This window comes from Schistocerca serialis, chromosome 1 (genome assembly GCF_023864345.2).
Source record: "Schistocerca serialis cubense isolate TAMUIC-IGC-003099 chromosome 1, iqSchSeri2.2, whole genome shotgun sequence".
NCBI classification, from domain to species: domain Eukaryota; kingdom Metazoa; phylum Arthropoda; class Insecta; order Orthoptera; family Acrididae; genus Schistocerca; species Schistocerca serialis.
Genome location: NC_064638.1, coordinates 373,068,137 through 373,090,238, shown reverse-complemented (window position 1 = coordinate 373,090,238; position 22,102 = coordinate 373,068,137). Strand labels below are relative to the sequence as shown.

The 22,102-nt window shown below is 43.4% G+C and overlaps 1 pseudogene; it reads left to right on the top strand.

Moving 5' to 3' along the window:
- Positions 1–806: 806 nt before the first annotated feature.
- On the top strand, positions 807–924 carry LOC126427379 (5S ribosomal RNA; annotated as a pseudogene).
- Positions 925–22,102: the final 21,178 nt, after the last annotated feature.

Genomic DNA, 22,102 nt, shown 5'->3' with positions numbered 1-22,102 from the left:
CTATGACACAAATGACACCCAATCATCTGACCACGTTTGAAGTCCGTGAGTTCTGCGGAGCACCCCATTCTGCTCTCTCACGATGTGTAATGACTACTGAGGTCGCTGATATGGAGTATCTGGCAGTAGGTGGCAGCACAATGCACCTAATGTGAAAAAGTATATTTTTGGGAGCCTCTGGATACTTTTGATCACATAGTGTACGATAGACTGCTGCTAGAAGGGGAACAAGTTCTTTCGCATAATCTCTGTAGAACCATACAGGTGTCTCATTTTATAAGCCTTTTGACTATTAAGCAATTATAGTTGCTTTCTTTCCGCGGTCATTTATTTCAATGCCTGCCATTTCGACGTACGTACGATGATTGAAAGAAGAGACCGTATTACGATCTTCCGCAGTGAAACAGTCTCGCAAACCCGAATTCAGCATTTCGCCTTTTCTCTGTCATCTTCCATTTTGGTGTCAATATCGTCACTGAGTGACTGAATAGATGATTTCTAACCACGTACTGATTTTACATATGACCAAAATTTCTTGCTGTTTGCAGCCAAACCGGATGGCAAAATCTAGGTTCCGACGTGCCTTAAATTTGTGGTAAACCATCTTCGTTTAATCACGCCCATTAAACCACGGAGTTTCTTTCCACCCCTTAAAGCCTCGTTCGAAAAGTACTTGCCTAAGACGTATCGAACGATGCTTTTCAATTTGAAACATTTGTGCTCTACGATTTCTCCCTCAGCTCTGAATATGTGATGTTGACTACCCTGATACTCAACAATTTGTATCCTGCTACTTATGTTCAGGGGGCAACGGCCTTGCCGCAGTGGATACACCGGTTCCCGTGAGATCACCGAAGTTAAGCGCTGTCGGGCGTGGCCGGCACTTGGATGGGTCACCATCCAGGCCGCCATGTGCTGTTGCCATTTTTCGGGGTGCACTCAGCCTCGTGATGCCAATTGAGGAGCTACTCGACCGAATAGTAGCGGCTCCGGTCAAAGAAAACCATCATAACGACCGGGAGAGCGGTGTGCTGACCACACGCCCCTCCTATCCGCATCCTTATCTGAGGATGACATGGCGGTCGGATGGTCCCGATGGACCACTTGTGGCCTGAAGACGGAGTGCTTTTACTTTTGTTAAGCAATAATATTTTCCTACCTTTCTTAACAGTTCACCGTAGTCAATAATGTTGCCACAGCTAATGAAACCGTAAACTATAAAAGCTTTCTGCAAACAATTCACTTAATCGTCCAAGTTCAAAAATGGTTCAAATGGCTCTGAGCACTATGGGACTTAACTTCTGAAGTCATCAGTCCCCAAGAACTTAGAACTACTTAAACCTATCTAACCTAAGGACATCACATACAACCATGCCCGAGGCAAGATTCGAACCTGCGACCGTAGCGATTGTGCGGTTCCGGACTGAAGCGCCTAGAACCGCTGGGCCACAGCGGCCGGCAATCATCCAGGAATATCCAGGTCCACTCCCCTGCATTTCATAGTCCTAATATGTAAAGAGGCGTGAAACGGTCAGTGTAGCGATGTCTCAAAGCCAAAAAGACCTGAGACATTATCGACATGCGACATAAGCAGTGTTCAAAGCAACGTGATATAGAGGTACACTAATTCATAATTCTACAGAACCAACAGTGAGATATCCAACAGCCTTGCCGCAGTGGTAACACCTGTTGCCGTCAGTTAAGCACTGTCGGGCTGGGCTAGCACTTGGATGAGGGACTGTCGGGATCGGCCGAGCGCTGTTGGCAAGCGGGGTGCACGCAGCCCTTGTTCATGCAGTAGTGATGTGATTCTCAAAGATCTTTACCGAACAGAATTGACGGAGGATATCGAAAATGTTCAAAGAAGGGCCGCTCGTTCTCGGTTATCGCGAACTAGGGCAGAGAATGATACGCGAAATGAAGTGGCAATCATTAAAACAAAGGCGTCTTTCGTTGCGGCGAGACCTTCCCACGAAATTTCAATCACAGCTACAATATTTTGTTGACTCCCACCTTTGTAGTGAAAAATGAGTATCGTAATAAAACAAGTGAAATAGGAGCGTGTGAGGAAAGTTTAAGAGTTCGGTTTTCCGGGTGCTATTCGAGAATGTACCAAGCACTTGAGTGTGAACTGCAGAGTAGTCATGTAGATTTAAATGTGGGACAAATCAAAAATTGTGACATAAATTTCATTAACAAATGAATATCATAAATTTTATAAATATGTATATTCATACAGGGTGGAGAAAATTGTGTCACGAAATGTTAACCCTGGATAACTGATGCCAGTAGTAATGAAAATTACTAGTGTTGTGTAGGTCGACAACGCACCATTTTTAAACGACATAAAATTGGCGCCACGTGCTCCGATTGGCCGCGGGATTGCCCTGTTGTCGGATGCTCTGGACAACGCATGACCGCGAATGCTTTAGCTGCCAGAGACCGCGATGTATCCTAGGCGGCGCGCACGCTCGGTGGTAGCGCGCCAGGCCCCCACTCTAGGATCCTGGGGGCGAATCCGCCAGGGTCCCGACACATCCATTGTTGTTTCATGATAAGACGTAACGAGAACAAACGCATGAAAAGCTGTTAGTTCGCGTACAGAAAGTCTTTTACAAATTGTGTCGGCCCTTAAAGGGCCTTTTATGTAGTTAGGACATTGTTTACATAAAGCAGGTACTCTAACTGGCGACCGTCTGACGCGACACAAGCTTGCTAACGTCGACCAGTGGCATGTTTTTCAACTTCTAAGTCGGTTCCCTATAGTTAGACGACAGCAGCTGCCGTCCAGACAAAAATATAGCGATGGTCAGTTCATGGAACCGGTCCATTGATGGCAACCTCTCGCTAAATAAAATCGTTTACTACATTTATCATTAATTTTAGAACGAATTAAAGAATCAGAGTAAAAGTTGACGCTGCGCACTGTCCAGCCGACAAAGTACAAAAATTTTAAAGAAGTAAATTAAATATCGAGAAGATTAGCTACCAAAACCAAATTCATGTAGATCATCTCACCAAAGAATCCAAATAATCTATAAATAGGACAGATATCGCAAGTTCGATGAGAGCATATCTGCATTAACAATTGTGTCCATTGGGTTCTTTTGTAAGTGTATTATTTTATGGGGATTACTGCCGGCCGCTGTGGCCGAGCGGTTCTAGGCGCTTCAGTCTGGAACCGCACAACTGCTACTGTCGCAGGTTCGAATCTTACCTCGGGCATGGATGTGTGTGATGTCCTTCGGTTAGTTAGGTTTAAGTAGTTCCAAGTTCTAGGGGACTGATGACCTCAGATGTTAAGTCCCATAGTGCTCAGAGCCATTTGAACCTTTTTTTTTTTTTTTTTTTTTTGAAGGGGGGGGGGGGGATTACTACTAACAACAAGAGTCGTATCAGTATGTTATTTTTTTGAAATTTGTGACCCTGATTTCCTTTTTAGCATTGATGTAAATTACGATTCAGTACAGTTATCGGATAACGTACTGCATTTCGGACACGCAGCAAGCCGAATTCTCACTCCTAGAGTCCACAATACAGATGTTCTGATGACACATTGGATATGGAGGTTGGAAGGAATGAAGATGATGGTGTTCCATCAGTCGACGAGGCGTGGTAATAGACAAGACTACAAATTTGTTATCAGAACGATGGAAACGGACTTATGGCGGAAAATATTCTGGCAGTCGCCTCAACTGATTCAGGGGAATTATAGCTAACTTTAATCAGGATGGTCGGGAGGGGATTTCAACCCTACTCCTCCCGAATCCGTGTGCAGTGTATTAACCAAGGCGTCTCGTCGATCGACATGAGAATTTCACTGTTTCCACCGCTGTTCTGCAGAATTTTGTGATGCGGACGATCTCATGCAAGGCGTTACTCACCAAACTGTAGATCTTAACGTTCTAAAATATATTTTATTTGCTATCAATCCTCTCATCCTGGTGAGTTGTTGTTGATCGGTCACTGGAGGAACTGTATTCTGTGTCGTCCAGTTACAACTGTGCTCCTTTGATATATTGGGAAACACGTAAATAATATTTATATCCACGATATTGCACTAAACGACCAAATCCTGAAGAACTGCAAACTTAAATATTATTTTAAAAGTTAATTTTCTTTGAGAACTCTAATTACGTTGTGGTCACAATAAATACAGTCAGTGTCATTCCTGACCTCCTTGAAAAATCTACATGTTTCACTAAAGGGACTGAGAGGACAAACCTTGCGTCGAAACTGCGACCATGGAAATCATAATAAATAATACTGTCGATGGTGAACATTACATCGTTAAATAATTCAACGAGACTGAAATCTGGAAACAAATACAGTTGTGCAACTACAGTTGTACAAACCGATACGTTTTCTGGAAGATCTTTACATCTAGCATACGTGGACATGCACTAAGGCTGTTCTTTTCCAGGAGTGATTCTACTACGCACTGCCCAATATATGATTAATTTATGTTGCTGTGAACTTGTAAGGGACTTCCAGCACTGCTACATGTCAACCTGGTAACTTCTGGTCTATTAGAAGAAGGAAATCTTTTCATATATCCAAAGAAAATTTACGTTCTCGAAGGCCTTGTCATCCATTAGGTGGCAAACGTGAACAGCAAAGAATTTACAATCATCATGGACAATCTACCAACAAATGGTAATATATTTTTTCTGGTAATTGTTTGGGACGCTGTTAATGGATATATTCATCTTTTAGATTGGTGTTTTAATTTTTGCTTAAGAACATTGTCTGATAACCATTGTTTATACCTATTGTTACCAGTGTGTTCTTATCGACAGTGCTCTTAAGAAGAAACTTCAAATCAAGCTATGATATTTTCTTTCAGTCCAGGAAGTTTGTGTGGCTCTATTACATATCCGCATCTCTATGTCTTCTAATTTTTTCTTTTCTTGTCTGAGCCCACCTTTCAGAACTATAGCTTAAAAAGCTCCAAATAAATGTCTTGATAGATTTATACGAGGGCAGTTCAATAAGTAATGCAACACATTTTTTGTATGAATCAGGGGTTGTTTTATTCAGCATTGAAATACACCAGGTTATTCCTCAATCTTTTAGCTACACAACACTATTTTTCAACGTAATCTCCATTCAATGCTACGGCCTTACGCCACCTTGAAATGAGGGCCTGTATGCCTGCACGGTACCATTCCACTGGTCGATGTCGGAGCCAACGTCGTACTGCATCAATAACTTCTTCATCATCCGCGTAGTGCCTCCCACGGATTGCGTCCTTCATTGGGCCAAACATATGGAAATCCGACGGTACGAGATCGGGGCTGTAGGGTGCATGAGGAAGAACAGTCCACTGAAGTTTTGTGAGCTCCTCTCGGGTGCGAAGACTTGTGTGAGGTCTTGCGTTGTCATGAAGAAGGAGAAGTTCGTTCAGATTTTTGTGCCTACAAACATGCTGAAGTCGTTTCTTCAATTTCTGAAGAGTAGCACAATACACTTCAGAGTTGATCGTTTGACCATGGGGAAGGACATCGAACAGAATAGCCCCTTCAGCGTCCCAGAAGACTGTAACCATGACTTTACCGGCTGAGGGTATGGCTTTAAACTTTTTCTTGGTAGGGGAGTGGGTGTGGCGCCACTCCATTGATTGCCGTTTTGTTTCAGGTTCGAAGTGATGAACCCATGTTTCATCGCCTGTAACAATCTTTGACAAGAAATTGTCACCCTCAGCCACATGATGAGCAAGCAATTCCGCACAGATGGTTCTCCATTGCTCTTTCTGGTGTTCGGTTAGACAACGAGGGACCCAGCGGGAACAAACCTTTGAATATCCCAACTGGTGAACAATTGTGACAGCACTACCAACAGAGATGTCAAGCTGAGCACTGAGTTGTTTGATGGTGATCCGTCGATCATCTCGAACGAGTGTGTTCGCACGCTCCGCCATTGCAGGAGTCACAGCTGTGCACGGCCGGCCCGCACGCGGGAGATCAGACAGTCTTGCTTGACCTTGCGGCGATGATGACACACGCTTTGCCCAACGACTCACCGTCCTTTTGTCCACTGCCAGATCACCGTAGACATTCTGCAAGCGCCTATGAATATCTGAGATGCCCTGGTTTTCCGCCAAAAGAAACTCGATCACTGCACGTTGTTTGCAACGCACATCCGTTACATACGCCATTTTAACAGCTCCGTGCAGCACTGCCACCTGTCGGAAGTCAATGAAACTATACGAGACGAAGCGGGAATGTTTGAAAATATTCCACAAGAAATTTCCGGTTTTTTCAACCAAAATTGGCAGAGAAAAAAAATGTGTTGCATTACTTATTGAACTGTCCTCGTATCTTGTTTCTATATTAAGGGGATTATTTGTTATAAATCACGCTTGTTTCTGATGGCTTGTTTAGTCACTGCAATTATTCTTTTGATATCGGTTATACTCGTACTTCTGTTTTCATCTGTTGTACTTCTCAAGTACCAAAATTTATTTATTTGCATTAGTATTTTATTTCGTATCTTAACGTTTGACCTTGCCTGTCTGTTCGACTTACGTGTCACCATTATCTTAGTCTTATTTGTGTTTATTTTCAGTTTGTGGTTATCAAAATCGTCAAAAAAAAAATTTTACGTCTAGTTCACGTCCTTTTCAGAATCAACTAAGACTGCTGACTCAACAACAAACCGAATACTATTTTTTTGTTTACCATTAGATTTGATTGCTTTGAAGTTGCTTTTCATGGTTCTAAATTGCATTGGTCCATTTCTTAGTGGCATTAATATCCATTTTTGTACTCCAGTTTTTTCTCTTCAATCCATTATGATTTTATTCCGTTTTCCAAACATTACCTTTCATCCGCTCTATCAAACGTCTTCTCTAGAGCAATAAATGCGACATATTTGTTCTGTTTATATCAATTTTTCTTTCAAAGATCACTCGAATTTATTTTTTTCTTTATTTAGTAATGCTATTGACAAACTCTATTGATAAGTCCTTAACTAAGAGTCTTATTGACACGTTAATATCAGAGCAGGAAGCTGTAGACTCCTGAAACTATGCAGTGCGAAATCTAAAAACTGTATATTGTCAACGTAACAGTGAAAGCTACTTATGAGGGAGCGCTGGGAAGAAAAGAATTTTTGTAGTGTTCATCTGAGTCTCAAATAGAGAGGCACTACTTTTGCAGACAATGGTATATGGAGATAAAACAGTTGTCCTGTATCTAGCACCAAAACACAATATCGTGTAATTAATCAGCCGATTCCTTGAGTGCCGGAATACCATGTACATGTTTTCAACGTTGAAAATCTCTTCTTATGTCAGAGTCTCCATTACCACTTTATTCCTGGTACCCAAACGGATTTTATTGAAACATTTGCACGTCGCTTCTAACGCTTCTGCAATTTCTACAGGTACATCTATACTTTGCAAACCACTATGAAATGTATGGCGGAGATACATTAGTTATAACAGATCGAAGTCTTGTGTTGACTTGTATGACAGTTTCGTTCCCATTAATTACGTCATCGTCATTCAGAGTATATCGTTAATACCATTTGCAGTTATTGCCAATAAGTAATTCACTTCATCTGCAAATATATTGTTTACAATTTATCAGCATTACTAGATTCAAGCAGTTCGTTCCACACACTGAGAGATGCCATTGTCTTATTATTTCAGTTCGCTACTGTCATTCCTCTTTCGGAAGAAAACATTACAACTTCAGATTGAATTAGATAACAGAGCCCTATATTTTAGAGAGCTGTTTTTCCTGCACATATTTGTCATCTTTTTTTTTTTTTTTTCTAAATAAAAACATGTATGTCGGATTTCTCTTCTGTCACTTCTCACAACGGGTCTAGTAGTCAGTTTCTTGTGACCACGATGTTTACAGGACGCTAAACCTTGTTATCAGTCTGTCAGCTAAATGTTGTGTGTCAGTCTTCCAAAGAAGAATTTCAGATTTCAGGAGCTATCCATTTACAATAAGATCCGCATATCAGGTACAAATTTCTTTATGCTGATAGATCCATACAAAAAGTATGCTGACAACTACAGCTTAAATACCCATTTCACACTGCTCATTCTGTGTTGAAATATTTCGGTTTCGTACCTACATAGGATTCTACGGAGTCTCACGGGTGAGACATCATTACTGAGGATGAAACGCGATATTTCAGCATTCGAGGTTACCGCAAGTCTTGCTGTAGTTACGTCATCATAATTTCGATGTACGAGGTCACGGATACAAATTTTCCGTTTGCAAGACCTCATCGAAAAGCGTGACAGACACTGTGCTGCCAGAAGCCATTAGATGATGAATGCATCACCGTGTACGAGCAACAATCATCTTTCAGAGAAGTGTGATAGAATCGCTCTTATTCTCTGTATACAGGGTTTTAGTAACTACTTCTAGGGATTCCTACATCAGTGAATGGAACATCTCTCCAAGCTTCGATTTGTTGTGCCGTGTGGTTATAATTAAAGTGCAGCTGCTCACGGAGATCCATTGTGGGCAGTAATCGTCGTTTGGCAGCGAAATATAATAGGTATCCGAATGCGTTAGTGTGAAACCGATTTACGATGAAAAACACATTAGTTTCAGTTTTGGCCACCAGGTGCAATCTGGTGGTGTACACTGGTTGCATGAGTTTAGCTGTATGACATCCGCGCTGTCTTTTGACATGCCACAACGTGGATGAACAGTATGGCTATCGAGAAGAGAGACCGTGCCCTGTTAGTGAAACTGTTTTATGCGAACAGCAACAAATACAGCGCAGCGTTGAGAGAGTATCACCGAATGAAAGGTCTGAGGAGAGACCTGACATCATTAAATGGTTTAAAGAAGATGATAATGATATCCGAAAGCAAGGGTGAGCTTGGTGTGGCACCTGGAAGAGGAAGGCGTCGCATCCTGGTGGAATTCGGTGACGGGGTTGCTGTAACAGACGGTGCAGCTCGTGTCGCGGGTAGTGGTAGTGCTCGTGCAGTGAAACAAGAATTTTCCATCCCATAGTCAATAGTGTAGTAAGTTTTTCCGGTAAATTTTAGGCTGTTACCCGTACACGATCCAGACGATGCGGCATCTGAAACGTCATGATCCGCAGCAACGTTCTGACTTTGTTCTTCGGCTTCTGGCGCGGATCTAAGTTGATGACGTATGACCAGGTTATATTTTATGGCGTCATGGGGCACATTTTACACCACAGGGTGCAATGAATACAAAGAAATACCGAATTTGGGGTACTGTTAAACATTACACTCACTGTATATGACTGTTTGGAGTGGATTCACAATCACCAGTATTCTCGGTCCGTTCTTCTTTGAAGAGAATAGACCAAGAGGGCATGTCAGGTGTACCGAGACGTCTGCGCGTTATCAAGACATGCTTTTACAGCATGGGATTCTTGCTTTGGAAGAGGGCAACTATGAGGAAAGCAGTGTTTTCATGCAAGATGGAACGATATGTCATGTCGCTCGCCCAGTGAAAGTCCTGGTTAATGCAGCCTTCCACGTACCTCTTATCTCGAAAGGTTTTGCAAATGCATGGCCTACTAGATCGCCTGATTTCAATCCACGTGACTTTTGAGACTGGAAATATCTAAAAGAACGTGTTTACCAGGGAGATGTTCAGTCTTTACCTCATCTGAAGACCAGTATACATGAAGACGTTCCTGGGAGTCCACCGGAATTGCTGCAAGCAACTGTTGATCACGTCGTTTTCCCGACGGAGCATCTCGTCGTCATCTCCAGTGGTCATGTTAAATTCTGTTAGTGGCAACTAATAAAAAAAACAACATTATGCATTTCTCACTTGGGTGATCTTTCCTGCCCACGTCCTGTTCCTAATCCATTGTATATGAAAAGATTTCTATACGTCTTTCTTGCATTCACAGCCCCACATTTGCCTCTGGTGGCCAAGATCGGAACTAACATTTTTGCAACGTAAATCGGTTCCGCATTAGAGAATCAGAATATCTACCACGTTTCGCTGTCATATGATAATTACAGGTCACATTAGACTGCACTTCAATTACAGCCACCTGGTACATGCTGTTGTGTACTTCCAGGGCGCGCCGACTATGGTGCAGGTGCGTCACAACAGGCAGACAGATCGTATGCTCCGTATTCCCGCATCGAATTGGTTCGCACCTGCAGATAGGCAACCCCATGAATGGATTTCCGAAGCAGACTGGTGTCTCTGCGCCTTCCCAGACAGCTCCAGCAGCGATCTCAGTGTACTGCACCCACGTACTGGCGATTGCCACATCATAACCAGTGTCATTTTGAACACCTATAATGTGAGTTAAAAACTCGGTGAGACGTTCTGTCCACTAATACACAAATACCTGTCTGTTTTCTGTAAATCTTGCTGTTTTTGTGCGAACATCTCCTTAAACTCGAGAGGTACTCATAAATAACCCTGTACGTAAATGGTCTGACAGATAAGGTGAGCTGCAGTCTAAACACTCTCTGCTGATGACACCGTAGTGCACAGGAAAGTGTCTTTGTCGAGTGGCTGTAGGAGGGTACAGGATGGCTCGAGTAGAATGCCTTTCTGATGTGATAAATGGCAGCTTGCTCTAAACACTAGCAAATGTAAGTTAATGAAGGTGGCTTGGAAAAACAATCCTGTAATGTTCGAACATGGTATTAGTGATGTACTGCTTGAGACAGTCACGTCGAATAAATATCTAAGTGTAAAGTTGCAAAGTAACAAAAATGAAATGAGCCTAGAGGTCCGACATAAGCTCTATATACGAGGGTTGCAACTTAAATAGTGGCAACTATTTATATACAGCTCGTACAAAATAGATACAGATACGTGTCTCAATGTTTTACTGACTTTCAGAGTAGTCACCAGTATTGTGTATAACCCGTTGCCAGCGATGTGGGAGTCGTAGGATACTCTTAGCAGTGCCAGTTGTGTTGACAGTTCGAGCGGAGCGGTCTACTGCCCGACGAATTTGTAGCAGTTCTGAAGCGAATGCCGATAAGTGTTTCCTTCAGTTTAGAAATCGAATTGAACTCACGAGGGCTTAAGTCAGGGGAGTGCAGTAGGTGGTATAGCACTTAGCAGCCCCATCAGTCAAACAAATCAGTAACAGCATGCACTGTACGTGCTTGAGCATTGTCCTGCAAAATGATGGTCAGATCCTGCAGAAAGGGTCATCACTTCTGTCTCTGTGCTGTTCATTTTCGGAACACAGCCTACGACCAGCTGCAGGCGTAGCTCCTCGCTATGGGCCTAAGAGATTTCACGAAGTTTGACGACGTCGAATGCTTGCACGCCTGTCAGAACGATATTGTAAAGCGTACAAACAATTTTTCGCTGCCGAAGAGTTGGATTAGCCGTAGATGTTGGACTCTGTACCTTCATCGCTTTGTAGCATAGTTGAAAAATGCTTTTCGGACATATGTTCCTACCATCACTATTTTTTCGCAAGATACCTTCCGAATGTAGAACTTTGTCAACATCGTTTCCATACAGTCCATTATGCACCATGGCAAACTGCTCAATTTCCACGAGAAAACCTCTGTGTGGTGTAAGGGGTTTGTAGATAAGTGAATGGGGAGGATGGTTTTAAATTAATACATATCATAAAATATTCAGTAATGCATTCAAGAACTTAACTGCATAAAATCTTAGTATCGAAGTATTCATATGCGCTTGGAATAAGGGTCGGCGGCAACTGATACGCAATCCGAGTTTTAATTAGAAGTAATGGTACCTGATATGCGATCTAACATTGAAAAGTTAAAGACTCTCGAAGTGCAATCTGACTTCAAAGGAAATCAAACACTCAAAAACACAATCTGACTATAAAGTTACATCGGGACCGGTGACTGACTGTGAAAACAGTGGGAATCTAATGTGCAACTCAGAGATGAAAATGCGTCAATGAAACTAACTGGAATCAGGTCATTTATAAATGCAAACCTGAATCTGGATTCTACACCGGAGCATCTTTCGTACAGTAAAATTATCTACTGACTCATTCCTACTGATTCGCTCTCACCATGTTATCGATTGACATGCCGAAGTGTAAGATGGCTGCAAGACGTGAAGTATTACGCCGCCTGGTGAGAACTTAGAATCTCGCGAGGACTGGCTGGGTCACGGCAGGTGTGGCGGAGCGGTGCTTCTCGAATGTGGTTAGCGACAACAGTCATATTCGACGGCAGTAACAAGAGTCATTCCCAAAAGTGTAGTACTTACCTCTTCATTTCGGTTCATGGGGGTGACCCGTCTCTGAGTTTAGATGGGATGTACTTTAGCGAATAAGAATTGTTGTTACTTTCTACAAACTTCTCCTTCCTATCTTCCTATACTTTGGTTTATTGTGGTTAACGACTAGGCTTTTTTTTTTTTTTGCCGGCTGGTGTGGCCGAGCGGCTCTAGGTGCTTCAGTCTGAAACCGCGCGACCGCTACGGTCGCAGGTTCGAATCCTGTCTCGGGCATGGATGTGTGTGATGTCCTTAGGTAAGTTAGGTTTAAGTAGGGGACTGATGACCTCAGATGTTAAGTCCCATAGTGCTCTGGGCCATTTGAACCATCTTGACTAGTTTTTCATGGGGCAGAGATATCCTCTGGACTTCCACTTCACTGTCTCCAGTCAGTGGTTTGTGACTGCTCCCAAACCCAAGGTCCTCGGCGGTACTTTTGGGGCAGCCACCACAAATTGTATAAAGCATGGGTAGTGACCGGGATGTAGCTATGTCTGTTGGCCGAAAAATAATATAATTAATGACAAGAATTGCGCCAGCTAGAATGAAGAGATAACTTATCTTTATTTCTGACGAAACGTGCACCAGCAATACAAGTCCAAGTAATATCCAAGAGTAATCCGTGTCGAATACAATAGCAAATATCACACTGCAATGGCTCCGCTATAAACTCCACGAAAGGCTAGCAATAGACAATCGACAATAGACTGTCCGTCTCGGGGCCAGCGCTCCTCCTTATATGCAAAAGGCAGAGGGCGCTGCGGACCCGAGCTCAGCCATGGCGCGACCTCTTCCGTCGGCGGTAACGCCCTGAGACAGGAACTGTGGCCAGCGATGTCACGGTCAGAGCGCGAGTGCGCGAGTTGGTTGGTTGGTTGGTTGGTTGGGTCCGTGGATACAACAAGTGGTGCGGTTTGTTTCAGGTTCTAACAATTACTTTCCTCTTTACTACCAGTCCACTCGATTACCACGTTTTTCCGTCTCCCTCGGGCTCTCTCCATCTCCCTATACTCGACATTTTGTTGCTATTAACGAATGGGAATCTTGCATTTGAAGTGGAAGAAGTCCCCAGATTCTGGTTTCCTTTTCATGTGGTTAAAAGTGAAAAGATCCTATTTTTTGGGGAAGCCTGCTCTCTCGAAAGGCGTCAGGCGCATACGTCTGACAGTCTTCCGGCTTGAGCATTTCCTTACAGTGAACTGGGGAAGCGGCCTTTGCTTCGCACCAGAACGGTTAAGCTAATCTTTCCTGGCGCACATTGCCCTGGTGCCCGAAGTTGCTGAGACGGCCCGGCCGGCCTCATGCTTTCGACTTCAGCCCAGGGAATGTAAGCGTCCCCGGCCGTATAGCCAAGCTGGGGTTTCCGAAATGGGCTCACAGGCTGCTACTAATCGGAACTTCAAGTGAAATGAATGAATCGTAATACTCTGTACTTTAACTCTGACTTCCTATGAAGCGAAACTGCACATCATTCATTTCAATTTCGTATAATTTCATAGCACTGGGGGAGAATAACACTCTCTGACTGACATGTTCTAAGAGAATCATGCTTGGGTCTACTGTTAGGAACAATTGTACTCCACAGTGGAAATGCACAGTGTGACCCTTGTGAGATATCGACATTTGAAAATGGGGACGTCAGAGTTTGTTCAGACTGCGCTTCGTCTCACAATTAGTTATTCAAACCCATTAGCTATCAGTTTGTACTGAATATACGGAGCATACCTAATAACCTTCCAGACCCACCCTGACGCCCGCGTGCTTTAGCACGCCACTTTCGGTGTTCGGGGCTGCGTGCTGGTCCCGGATCGGATCTGTGCAACGGATTAACAACGATGACCGATAACCTGGCCAGCCTTGGTTTGCTTTTCAGGTGGTTTCCCACATCCGACCAGGTGCAAGCCGGGCCGGTACCCTCGTCCCATCTCAGCTACACGATTCGCAAACAAAAACTTAGAAAGCGTTCCCACGCTTTCACAGGAAAACAGACTACACGCAGACAGATGAAGTGCACAAATTCAGTCCAAGGGCAGGGGAAGGGGGAAGGGCAAATGCATGACGACAAGAAGCGCATCCGACGAATGCAGGCTAACATGCCGACCCCGCAAAGGTACAAAATAAGACCAGGAAAGAGAATAAGAAGAAGAAGAGAAGAGCAGTTAAAACCTGATATCCTTCCAGCACAAGTGATGCATGATTCCCTAGTTCTTTGTTCTGGTCATAATTCAGTGGCTGTGTGTGTACCTCTGCAATAATGTCGTTAGCAATATTACTACTAGCAACGGTACATAACTGACCGCATTTGTAGGGGAGTGGTCAGTAGGGGAGTGGTCAGCGTAGATGGTTGCCATGTGCAGGACCCAGGTTCGATTCAGGGTACCGCCAAGGATTTTTTCTTGGCGAGTGGACTGGTACGGGGTGTACTCAGCTTCCTTATGCTGAATGAGGAGCTACTTGATTGACATGTAGCGGCTCCAAGGTCTGGAAAGTCGGCAAAACTGTCGGGAGAGTGGTGTGGTGACAGCGTTCCCCTCCATACACTGTTCGCATGACGCCGCATGGCTGAGGATGACACGACAGCAGCCTTTTGCACCTGGACGAGGAACTTTTTGTTTGATTAGTGCACAAGTATCGAAATTACCGATACGCTGCTTGCGTGCTGTTGATAGACGCGCCAGAGCTGCTGTGTGATTGTATACACGCAGGTTTCCAAACAAAGATACTACCTGTAATACGACGTTCGGATTTATTCAGACAAGGCTTAGAGAGACCGGAAAGTTACAGGCAGATTTTAAAAGTGGTAGCGAATACGTTCAAGAAAGTTCTTTCTGTGTTTGTTTTATTGACGTGTACCAGTCTCCAAAATTATTGTCTCGTTTTGAATAACTTACTGTTGGAACCTCTGAAAACCGTATCATTTATTTTGCAATACTATCCAACATTAAGTGCAAAAAAAGCTTACCAGCCATACACATTCTGAGAACCCACGAGGAGGAATCGTATACAACACTCGCTAAGTGATGCAAGCATTAAGCATATGTCATATTAACTTTCGGAGTGTCCTACGCTAACAATACATGGCCTATCTCTCCAATATTTCGAACATGGCTGAGCTTCAGCAATGGTAATTGAAAAACGTGCAGTAAGGCTTCAAACCTATATTGTGTATTAAATCTTCATAAAGTTGCTGGTAGCCTTTGCGAGTAGCTCATTCCTCAAAATTCTAATATAGATTATTTGTGCGTAAGTGTGCTTTTTCACTATACTATGACCCATCTCCTCCCCAATGCACCATGAACCTTGCCGTTCGTGGGGAGGCTTGCGTGCCTCAACGATACGGATAGCCGTACCGTAGGTGCTACAGCCTGGATGATTGACTGATCTGGCCCGGTAACACTAACCAAAATGGCCTTGCTGTTCTGGTACTGCGAACGGCTAAAAGCAAGGGGATACTACAGTCGTAATTTTTCCCGAGGGCATGCAGCTTTACTGTATGATTAAATTATGATGGCGTCCTCTTTGGTAAAATATTCCGGAGGTAAAATAGTCCCCCATTCGGATCTCCGGGAGGGGACTACTGAAGAGGATGTCGTTATCAGGAGAAAGAAAACTAGCGTTCTACGGATCGGAGCGTGGAGGTCAGATCCCTTAATCGGGCACGTAGGTTAGAAAATTTAAAAAGGGAAATAGATAGGTTAATTACCTGTTATAGACAATGATACTGGCAAGAGATTTCAAGACTTTCGAGAATGTTTTAATTTCAAGTCTGAAGTCGGATAACAAAGGCAAAAGAAATATTTTTTTCGTGTGATATAATTGCAGATTCACAATTTAGGATTGTTTCCTTTGTTTGTTGCTTCTTGCCAAATTTCATGATTCTGGGGCAACGGGAAGTATCCTGCAGGTTTTGATGAATGAGTTTGCGAGTACCAAAATATGTGAGATAAATGCTCTTATCTTATGATTGCATTGACTTAGAAGCTTATATTTATTATTTTTGAAGTGACATAAATTTCAACTTATTACGTCCACCTGTTCCTGAGGAAAACGGGGCATAACAGACGCACAGACAGGCAGACAGGTGGATGACAAAGGACAAAAAAATTTTCGTGTGTTATAATTACAAATTAACAATTTTCGGATTATTTTTGGTTGTTGTGTGCAACCTTGCTTCTTGCGAAATTTCATGATTCTACCTCAACGGAAAGTACCCTTCACTTTTAATGAGTTTGCGAATGTCAAAATATGTGACATAATTGGCCGTAGATTTTGACGGCATTGCCTTAGAAGCTTCACTTTTTTGCATCGCTAAGGGATGTTAACTTTTTACATCTACCCTTTCTGAGAAAAAGGTTTTTGAACAGTCGGGCAGACAGACAGGTAGACAGGCAAACAACAAACTGATCCTACAAGGGCTCCCGTTCTACCTATTGAGGAACACAACCCCAAAAACAACCAGTTTAGCGTCTCATACAGACTACAACTTAACGCCTTAACGGCAAGATAGTTCTTCCATCATGCTGTGAACGATCGATTTGCGAGGGTAGTCGTAAAATCTTAATTAGCACCTCGAAAAAATCGAGGTGAATTTTGATGTGGAAAGTTTCCTGGTGTGTCAAAATGCCGACTTTTACAATAAAGGTCGCTGCCAAGACATCCATAGATTGAAAAATGGGTCTAGATGAAAGGTTAACATGTGGATGACAACTGACACCGTCGTCAATTTTCATGGTCGCAACCATCACACACTGATCCACTTCAGGGCCACATTACATCATATGCGAGTCCAACGGATTCAAAAAATGAAATCAGTGTCCTTAAAACAGTTGCTCAGAGTAATGATTATGATCTTGTAGTAATAGACAAACTAAAGCGTAAACCACAAGACCGCAGAATTTCAACTCATAATCTGTTTCCCACAGATGCCAATCCTAGTTATACTATTATCCCACACGTAGGCCCACTATCATACGAAATAGCAAACTTACTTAAAAAGATGAATATCAAAATCAGCTTCCTTACTGACAGTAAACTACAAAAAAAGGTAATCCATGACGTAAATCCTTCCAAGGCTCCCTACAGTAGATCAGCAATAGTTAAGCTCAAGTGTGATTCATTCCCAAACTCCTATACTGGCCAGACGGGCAGAGATTTTGAGATGGGATACAAAGAGCACCTTGACACCATAAAACTTGGCAACTTAAACATGCTTAGTTTTGAAACCCACATTGCTGAAGAAAACTGTCCAGTGACAAACACTGAGAACAACACCTAGGAAAATAAGGAGTCACTACGAACCTCTTAGAACAAACAGAAATACACAAAAACAGTTCCCCTGACCATATCGGACCATATCCTTAATGAGAAAACTGAGTTTATTACTAGCACTTTTCTGAAAAATTTTCGGGAAGTATTTTTCCACAGTTGAGTATAAATATTCTCCACTTAGAGCGGATGTACAAAAATCTGGGAACACCGACAGCACAGCACTGTAACATGCCTAAAAGGTGGAGGAAACCCGTTGGCATTCAAAACAGTTTCCAGTCGTCTCGGAGAGGCTAATTACAGGTCATGTATGGGTTTCAATGGAATCTTATACTATTCTTCCTGCAAAGGAGTGGCAAGTTCAGGTAACTTTGATGGAGGTGGGTGGGCAGGACGCACCTTTCTCTCCAAAGTAGACCACAAACGCTCATTAATATTAAGATCAGCTGACTAGGGGCTAGGGGAGATGCACCAATTCATTCTCGTGCTCACAAAACCAGTTCTGGACGAAGTGAGCTGTGTGAAAGAAAGATGGAAGGAATACCGGGTTTAACGCCCCATCGACATCGAGGTCATTAAGAGATGGATCACAAGATCGGAGTACGCCATGGGCGGGAAGGAAATAGGCCGTGCCCTTTGAAAGGAACCATCCGGGCATGTGTCTGAAGTGATTTAGTGAAATCACGGAATACCTAAAGTAGGGTGGCCGGACGCGGGTTTGAACCGACGTCCTCCGGAATGCGAGTCCAGTGGCTAACCACTGCGCCACCTTGCTCAGTGTCAACTGTGTGAACAGGGGTCTTGTCGTCTTGTAACATGGAATGGACCGATCAGCCAAAATTGTCATATAATCCTTGGCAGTAATGCGACGTTGCAGAGTAACAGCGGGGTCCATGGAAGACAACGATAGGGCTGCCCAAATCATCTACATCTACATCTACATCTACATGGATACGCTGCAAATCACATTTAAGTGCCTGGCAGAGGGTTCATCGAACCACCTTCACAATTCTCTATTATTCCAATCTCGTATAGCGCGCGGAAAGAATGAACATCTATATCTTTCCGTACGAACTCTGATTTCCCTTATTTTATCGTGGTGATCGTTCCTCCCTATGTAGGTCGGTGTCAACAAAATATTTTCACATTCGGTGGAGATAGTTGTTGACTGGAATTTCGTAAGAAGATTCCGTCGCAACGAAAAACGCCGAACTCCAGCCACGTTTCAGTCAGGGGACTTAAAGTCGGCCAGAAGTTGGAAACAGTGTGCAACAAAACTCATCCGACCAAATTACTTTCATCCATTGCTCCACAGTCCATGTTTTGTAGCTTCCGCACCCTGTTTTCATGTTACGGGCATTTGCATTTCTGATGAGTGGTTCTGAAGTTCAACTCGAAATGCAATTCCCTGTTTCTGGGGCTCCATTCACGTTGGTTCGGTGCTGACTGGGTTCGCGAGTGCGACATTCAGTTCTACAGTGATTTTTCAGCTGTCGTCATCTCAGTGCTTTTTATAGACCGTCCGTCACAATCATTCGACACACACTTTCGTCCGCATTATGACTTAGCGGGTGATGTTTTCCGCTTTCCCGGTATGCGGTACAAATCTTTGGTGCGGTGTCTCTTGAAACTCTGAACATTTCGGTTACCTTGGTTACGGACGCACCCACCATACGAGCAGTACCAACTTGCCGATGTTCAAATACCCTGAGCTCCGATAGAAGCACTCACAACCACACAGAAATTTGTTCTGACCACGACTGACACGTGTGCATTACTAAGGACATTGCACAGGTGCAGTTCGTGGCCAAATACAGTAAGGCATCCTGCAGGCTTGACTAGCAACTGCATTTATGTTCAAGCACACATTTCCCGCGGTGTTTCTACATTTTTGCCCAACACCTGTAAATGCAAATCGAACAACATATCTTATAATATCAGATCTAGCTACTATAATTTATAAGTTTTATGGCACTAAAAATTAATTAATTAATAATAATTCAGATGTAATGTCATCAACACCATTCAAATAACACGTGAGATGTTTACATATCTTCTTATTCTCACTCACTTCTCTACCGTTTAGTAAAATAACTTTATAATGCTGTAATTCACTAAATCCTATATCTTTCTGAGTATTTTAAGCTCTATATTTTTCAGTTTAATACAACAGCAAAATATGTTTCCTTTTCCCGAAATGCCATATTTTTGTAAAGCCTCATTGCATTGCAGCGTCCTCGACACTCGCGTACTTTGTAACCAGTCCGTATTTGTTTTCATATGTTATACTCTGAAGCGCAAAAGAAACTGGTATAGTCATGCGTATTAGAATACACAGACATATAAACAGGCAGAATACGGCGCTGCAATCGACAACGCCTATATAAAACAAGTGTCTGGCGCAGTTGTTAGATCGATTACTGCTGCTACAATGGAAGGTTATCAAGATTTAAGTGACTTTGAACGTGGTGTTATAGTCGGCGCACGAGCGGTGGGACACATGATCTGCGAGGTAGCGATGAAGTGGGGATTTTCCCGTACGACCATTACAAGAGTGTACCGTGAATATCAGGAATTCGGTAAAACATCTCCGACATCGCTGGGGCCGGAAAAAGATCCTGCAAGCAACGGGACCTACGACACTGAAGAGAATCGTTCAACGTGACAGAAGTGCAACCATTCGGCAAGTTCCTGCAGATTTCAGTGCTGGGCCATCAACAAGTGTCAGCGTACGAATGATTCAATGAAACATCATCGATATGGTCTTTCGGAGCCAAAGGTCCACCATGTATCCTTGCACGACACAAAGCTTTATGCCTCGCCTGCGTAGTCAACACCGACATTGGACAGTTGATGAATGCCAACACGTTGCCTGCTGCCTGGTCGGACGAGTCTCGTTTCAAATTGTATTGAGCGGACGGATGTGTACAGGTATGAAAACAACCTCATGAGTCCATGGACCCTGCATGTAAGCAGGAGACTGTTCAAGCTGGTGGAGGCTCTGTAATGGTGTAGGGAGTGTGCAGTTGCAGTGATATGGGACCCCTGGCAGGTGACACGTACGTAAGCATCCCGTCTGATCACCTGCAGCCATTCATGCCCATTGTGCATTCCGACGGACGTGGGCAATTTCAGTAGGACAATGCGACACCCCACATGTCCAGAATTTCTACAGAGTGGCTCCAGGAACACTCTTCTGGGTTTAAACACTTCCGCTAGTCACCACACTCCCCAGATATGAATATTATTGAGCATATCTAGGATGCCTTGCACGTGCTGCTCAGAAGGAGCTTCACCTCTCGTACTCTCGCGGATTTATGGGCAGCCCTGCAGGATTCATGGTTTCAATTCCATCCATCACTATTTCAGACGTTAGTCGAGTCCATGCCACGTCGTGTTGCGGCACTACTGCGTGATCGCGGGTGCCCTACACGATATTAGGCAGGTGAGGCAGTTTCTTTGGCTCTTGAGTATAAATGAGTCCTAACAAGCTGGTGAGCATTGGTAATTTGTTTTGCGACCCAACAGAAGTATATAGGATGAAAACCAACGTCTGTGAGTGTGTGTGTATGAAAACACGAACAACACGAATATGATTCGTTGGAGAATAACTGTAAAATCAGATGGGTCAGGCAGACATTTCTCGTAAGTTGCATTCCAGCACAAGTCTGTAGTGAAACGATCACCAGTACACTTTTGTAACTGTGAATTTTTGTTTGTCCTAGGGCAACTCACCAGCAAACCTTTTGTTTTGGCGAAAGCATGCAATCTATCTGACGATGAATTTAATCATTTCGAGACCGATAATGGTACTTTTTCAATAAAATAACCTGGAGCCAATTTGTAGTTGGTTGTTGCTGTACATCATCAACAATTTCTAGCCGCGCGGGATTAGCCGACCGGTCAGGGGCGCCGCAGTCATGGACTGTGCGGCTGGTCCCGGCGGAGGTTCGAGTCCTCCCTCGGGCATGGGTGTGTATGTTTGTCCTGAGGATAATTTAGGTTAAGTAGTGTGTAAGTTTAGGGACTGATGACCTTAGCAGTTAAGTCCCATGAGATTTCACATACATTTGAACATTTTGAACAATTTCTATCACACAACAGCCGCAGCTTTTACTTCTCGAAATTGCAATAGTTAAAGCTTTTTGACTATGCCGTCCCTATATCAGAACTCACCCAACGCTAATCTACTATGACCTTGTTGCCTGTTGAACGAAAGTAACGGCCGGAGAAACTTGTCTGGGGCAATAAAAACGTTTTATGCAGGTTACTGTTAGGAGCGCCTTCCCTAGATTGTATGAACTGTAAAGCGCTATCCCATGTTGTACAGAACGATCTAAGACCATGCAGTAACAGTCGCTTTCTGAAGATACAAACAATAATCAAATGAAAAATCTATTTGCCTACGATAAGTCTTTTTTCTGTGAAAATCAGATTCCTGGAAGGGAAAAAGGTGGACATCTTGTTCACTGCACAGTCCTTGTGCAAAGCCATAACCTTGCCACAGCGCCTAAGATCGGTCTTGGATACTGCCAGTCCTCTTTTATTTTTGTTATTTTCCTTTGCTCTGCGGTTTAGATGCTCCCGTTCCCCCGCCAATTATTCGAACGATCGTCGTCGGGAATAGTTCCAAT